Source organism: Bufo bufo, chromosome 3, assembly GCF_905171765.1.
Source record: "Bufo bufo chromosome 3, aBufBuf1.1, whole genome shotgun sequence".
NCBI lineage: Eukaryota > Metazoa > Chordata > Amphibia > Anura > Bufonidae > Bufo > Bufo bufo.
This window is the reverse complement of record NC_053391.1, coordinates 587773387-587780067: the sequence shown is the minus strand read 5'-3', so window position 1 is coordinate 587780067 and position 6681 is coordinate 587773387.

The following is a 6681-nucleotide window of genomic DNA, read 5'->3' as shown; positions in this document are numbered from 1 at the left end:
GTGAGACTATGGAACTCTCTGCCTGAGGAGGTGGTGATGGGGAGTACAATAAAGGAATTCAATAGGGGCCTGGATGTGTTTCTGGAGCGTAATAATATTACAGGTTATAGCTACTAGAGAGGGGTCGTTGATCCAGGGAGTTATTCTGATTGCCTGATTGGAGTCGGGAAGGAATTTTTTATTCCCCTAAAGTGAGGAAACTTGGCTTCTACCTCACAGTTTGTTTTTTTTAACTTGCAGGATGACAGGCTGAACTGGATGGATGGATGTCTTTTTTCGGCCTTATCTACTATGTTACTACTATGTTACTATGTAATACCAAAAAAAATAAAAACCTTAAAAAAAAATATTTTTTTCTTTTGCAGTGAATAGAGTTATGTGTATGGATTTCTGCAAGGGCTCATTTTTTTTGCAGGGCGATCTGCACTTTTCATTAATACCATATTGGGTTGTGTATGCCTATTTGATCAATTTTTATTTAATTTTTGTAGGATGTGAAACGACCATAAAACAATGAATCGCCATTTTGACTTTTTTTTTTCATTTTGCTGTTTGCCGTATGGGATAAATGTTTTTAGATTTTAATAGTATGGGCATTTTTGCATGTGGCGATGTCCATGATGTGTATATTTTTTATTGTTAATGTATCTTAATTTTGGGGAAAGGGGGGATGGTTTGAATTTTTTTATATTTTTTAAAACAGACAGGGGCTCCATAGGCACTAATGTGGGGCAGCTTCAAATCACTGAGAAATACAGAGGCTGCTGCACACACATTCCAGCTCCCCAGATCCTTACCGGAGGGGGGGGGAGAGCCAAAACACCCCTGGAAGTGTCCGCTTCAAGGCTTTTGCACCTCCAGATGCTGTGGTCACGATTGACCAAAGGTATCTGAGGGGTTAAATGTCCGCAATCGGCATTACTGCCGGTCGCAGATATTAGGCCAGTTTGCTGTTTAAAGTAGCTGGCACCTATGGCGCCTGACACCCTTGCAAGTGGATGCCATCTTTACAGTCCTGCGCAGCGCTGTATTGTTGGAGCATATGTTCTTATGACTTTATGTTGTGCTGTTCTTCTGTTATTCTTGCTACAAGTTTATAAATATAGGTACAGATGGGTATTGCTAGCTGGGGCATGTCTGGCCTATGCGCACTCTCACGGTCCCAGCTGCCAAAGAGTTCAACACCACCACTGCTGCATTAAAGGGTGGTCGTAACCATGGAAACGAGCAGTGTATAATGTGATGGAAAAATGAAGCCAAGAAAGGAAGCAATATGCATAACAACAATACATTAGTAAGTGCCTTGTATTAACTTTCTCTACATGATAAATGCCATTTGTTGACAACTCCTTGAAGACCGAGCCAGTTTTGAAAATCTGACATTTTTCACTTTGTGGTAATGAGTCTGGAATGCTTTTACTTTTCCAAGCGATTCTGAGACTACTTTCTTCATGACACATTGTACTTCAAGTTAGTGGTAAATTTCAGATTTATTTAAAAAAAATTGCTAATTTATGGAAAAATTCATTGTTTTCTAATTTTGAATCACTAATAGTGATAACTCATAAAATAGTTATTACTTAACATTCCCCATGTGTCTACTTTATGTTGGCATCATTTTGTAAATGTCATTTTATTTTTTTAGGACTTTTTTAAGACTTTGAATTTTAGAAGCAATTTTTGAATTTTTTAAGGAAATCACCCATAAATGACTCTATTTTAGAACCTTCTCCCCTCAAATTACTCAAAACTGATTTTCAAACTTTTTTAACCCTTTAGGTGTTCCATAAGAATTAAAGGAAAATGGAGGTGAAATTTCAAAATTTCACTTTTTATTGCAGATTTTCCATTTTTATCCATTTTTCCTGTAGCACAGAAAGAGTTAACAGCCAAACAAAACTACATATTTATTACGCTGATTCTGCATTTTACAGAAATATCCCATATGTGGTCGTAAACTGCTGTATGGGCACACGGCAGGGCACAGAAGTGAAAGAGCGCCCTATGGTTTTTGGAGGGCAGATTTCACTGGGATCATTTTAAGTTGCCATATCGCATTTGAAGACCCCCTGATCCACCCCCAGAGTAGAAACTCGCCAAAAATGACCCCATTCTGGAAACTACGGGTTAAAGTGACAGTTTTATTGGTAGTATTTTGGGGTACATATGATTTTTGATCGCTCGATATTATGCTTTTTGTGAGGCAAGGTAACCACAAAATGGCTGTTGTGGCACTGTTTTTATTCTTTGTTTTTTACGGAGTTCTCCTGACAGAATAGATTGTGTGTTATTTTTGTGTCTTCATTTTCTGAAAGCTACATTTCTTTTAATTTTCTGTGTAGGGGCTTTTTTTTTTTTTTTTCAGGAAGAGCTGATGTTTTTATTAGTACCATTTTTAGGTACATATGATTACGTTGACCAAAAAAAAAAAAAATACTATTTTGGCCTTCTTTTTTTTTTTTTTTAACAGCGTTTACCTTAGGGGGTAGATCATGTGATATTTTTATAGAGCAGGTCGTTATGGACGCGGCGATACCTAATATGTCAATTTTTTTTAAATTGACCAATGTTTTCATTTTCCAAAAGCCATATTTTTCTTATTTTTTGGGCAATTGTCTTATGTATGGGATAATTTTTTGCGGGATAAGGTGATGGTTTGATTGGTACTATTTTGTTATTACACTTTTTGTGATGTAAGGTAACAAAAATGCCTTTTTTGATACAGTTTGTATTTATTTTTTTAAGACGTTCATCTGAGGGGGTAGATCATGTGACATTTTTATAGAGCCAGTCGTTACGATTTGGCAATGCCTAATATGTCTGTTTTTATTTATTTTATTTTTTATTATACATGATTTTATGGTTTATGGTTTTTATTTCACTTTTTTATTTTTGTCCCACTGTGGGATTTTGACTTTTCAGGGTTTGATTCCTGGTTTAATGCAGTACAATACTTGCTGTATTGTGCTGGATTGAACTGCCAGTGTCTTACAGTTCATTCACATGTCTGCAAGTGTTTTGCTGTCCGCAAATTGCAGATCCGCAAAACAGGGACCCTGTGATAGAAATGCCTATTCTTATCCGTAGCTGCGAACAAGAATAGGACATGCTCTATCTTTTTTGCAGGGCCGTGGAACGGAACTACGGATGCGGAGAGCACACATCTTATGCGGCCCCATTGAAATGAATGGGTCCTCACCCGTTCCGCAAAATTGCGGAATGAATGTGGACCCATTCATACGGACGTGTGAATGGACCCTAACTGACAGTTGATTAGGAGACCCAGCCTAGGGGATGGATTTCCTGGGCTTCTGTGACTGGCAGGCTCCGATGCCCATAGAAGTCTCCAGGCTACCACAGCGAATGAACAGCTCCACCAATCTCTGGTCTCAAACATCTGAGCGGTCCAGATGTGGGAGGCGCTCTCCTGCGCCCATAACAGCATTCCGCGGCTGACATCAGAACCTGTTCCGGGTAGTAATAGCCTGAAGCCTCAAGCAAGCTACTAGAACATACCAATACAGTCCAGCAAGTGGCAGCACTGTATTGATATATTGTAAATGGGGTGTTGAATGATGGCTGTATAGCCAGCACAGAACACAGTGGGCAATCTAATGTTTGCCAGTTATAGTCACCCTGGGTGACAAAAAAAAAAGGTTTTAAAAGTATATAAAATACATTACCAATAAAAAAAACACATCATGGGCATTGTCGTGTGTGAAAACACCCGTACTATTAAAATATATTTTTGTCAGTTATAGGTATCAGAATATGGCGAGTTTTTTTTTTTTTCCAGTATTAAAAAGCAAGAAAAACTATACAAGTGTGGTATTGTTGTAATCGTACTGACCTGGAGAATGAAGGGAACACATAAAAAAAAATATATAATATAAAAATATGGCACAATTCAATTTTTTTTTCCAGTTACACCCGATTTTAGAATTTTTTTTCCAGCTCCCGACTACATCATATGTAATATTAAATGGTGCCATTAGAAAGTAAAATTTGTCCTGCCAAAAATAAGCCCTCATAAGGCTATGTGAATGGAAAAATAAAAAAGTTATGGTGCTGGGAATGTAGGGAATGAAAAACAAAAACTGAAAATCGCAAGGTTCTCTTAGGGTTAAAGACCCCATTTCCGCTGTACATTTAGGAAGGGGTTAAAATTGATACTATTACATGTAATCTATTTAATAAATCCTCCAATTACTCTCAGTTGATTTATTTATTTATTTTACAGATTGCGGCACAAAGCGCCACATCTGTTTTTTTTCCCCTGGATGGAATCGCGCAGACATCTGCTTTCTCATCCAGTTAAAATAAACAGATGAAGTGTAAGCACTTTTCACATACATGTATCCATTAAATGCATCCATTTTTCTAATGTTTCTGAGTAAAAATGGATACGTTTAATGGAACAAAAACATGTGGAAGAGGCCTTTAAGGGTACATGCACCCGTTCAGGATATATGTGCGGAGCATCCGCACTGAAATCCGCAGGTGTTCGCAGGCAATTCTGTGCGGTCAATCCGCATCAATTGGTGCGGTTTCGGTGCGAATTTTACTAAGTGAATGAAGAAAATCCGGTCAGGAAAAATAAAATAAATTTGACATGCTGCGGATTTTAAAATCTGCATCGTGTGCACTGAGAATTTCAAATTCTCATAGAATAAAACGTACATGACCTACAGTGCGGATTTTTCGCACGCAATCCTGATCGTGTGCATTGAGCCTAAAGGGTTTGTGTCATCTGAGACATTGGTGGCATGTCACTAGTATGGTCCTTTCTGTGACCCCCGTTTATGCCAGCGTGCTTTCCATTCATTTTTATGGGAGTTGGGAAAATATAAAAACTATTTTCAGCTGCCCCATAGAAATGAATCGAGGGCGGCCTACTTTATGTTTGCATCATTTTGTAAATGTTATTTTATTTTTTTTAGAACGTTTAAAGGCTTAGAATTCTAGAAGCAAATTTAAGAAAATGTTTGAACCCACTTTTTTAAGGGCTAATTCAGTTATGAAGTCTAGGAAGCGCTTTCAACAACTACGGTACCTTCCCCCTATACTGGATTAAAAAGATCGCTACACAGCGATCGCGAACGGACCCGAGACACGTGGGACTCCGAAGAAAATAATCTGAACGGCCAACACAGAGTCCAGAAAGGCGCGCTAACAGCCGCAACATACGAATCGACCGGAGAAGGTAAATTACAGTCAGGTGTGGTCCTTTTCACCGTGTGGGACGCCACACAAGGCACAGCCCCCAACTGACATATTAACATCTATAACCCTGCTAACACCATCAGTAACAGTGACTGGCTACCAATTCATAAGAGGGAAGCATTGCAAATAACAAGTACATTTACATATTAACTTATCTGCAAACTGACTGCATTGGAAACTATCTGAAACTCACTAACAACCACTGAAGGTGGAGATAACTGCTGAATGATCAATTCATTATTATTTTTATTCTTCTTTTTTGCAACCTATTTACAGAAAACCACCCAGAAGTCCCTCTCTCCTGGATAAACCATTCATTAGCACTGTACCATGTACTAGTTTTATACATTGTATTTTACGATCCTCCCTTACCCCCTTCATTTTAAAGTATACTCTTTATGATTGACTTTTATATGGAATAAATGCGCATTTTTACCTGTTCTACCAGGTGAAGAGTGCCGGTTTTCCACTTTTTTTTTTTAAAGATTTATCCTCTGGACACCCGGGACCCCTGCCGATCAGCTGTTTGAGAAGGCGGTGGCGCTCCAGGAGCGCCGCGGCCTTCTCACTGTTTACCGCAGGCCCAGTGACGTCACGACTAGTATCAACTGGCCCGGGCGCGGCTAAGCTCCATTCAAGTGAACAGAGCTTAGCCGCAGGCCCAGTGACATCACAACTAGTATCAACTGGCCTGGGCGCGGCTAGGGTTGGGCAATATACCGGTGTTAAGAAACGCCGATATGGCGATATCACAGTTTCTTAATTACTGCGGTATATTAGTGACGTCATAGGAGCGATCACACTTGCACTGACCGCTTCTAAAACGTCTGCGTCCGGCCGCCTGTGCCCATTGCCTGCCAGTTCTCACTGCAACCGCCCCCTCCTCGTTCCTTCTTTACCTGGACTCCACCCACCTACCCGAGAACTGGCACTCATAGGCCACGCTACGGCCACCCTGAAGGCCCAAACTTTAGCAGCCAATGAGAGAGGAGAAAAGACAATGGCATCCTCACAGGCCAGCTGCGAGACAGTCCTGTACCATTGCCCACAGCAGGGGAAAACACATGTGGACTAGGGTAATGAATAAACATGTCTCCTAGGTAATACCATCTCCTATCCTATCTTACTATCTATTGGCAGGCTCATCGGTATTTGCAGCAGCCCCTGCATATGGCAGTGCTAGCTCTAGGGTTGAGAAATAGCACCCAAAACAAAAATATACCACTTTACCATTTACTGCCCCCCATATACACATGAAAGCCTGACCCCTCCCCATATACAGTGTACAGCTCCCGGCCACCCCTGTATACAGTGTACTTTGTACAGTGCACATAGATGGGGATGTACTAGACCCAAGGGGAATATACAGGTCATGAGTCCCACCAGCAGTTATGACGTCTCCTTGTGGCCCCCATACAGTTTAACGTCTCCTTGTGGCCCCCATACAGTATGACGTCT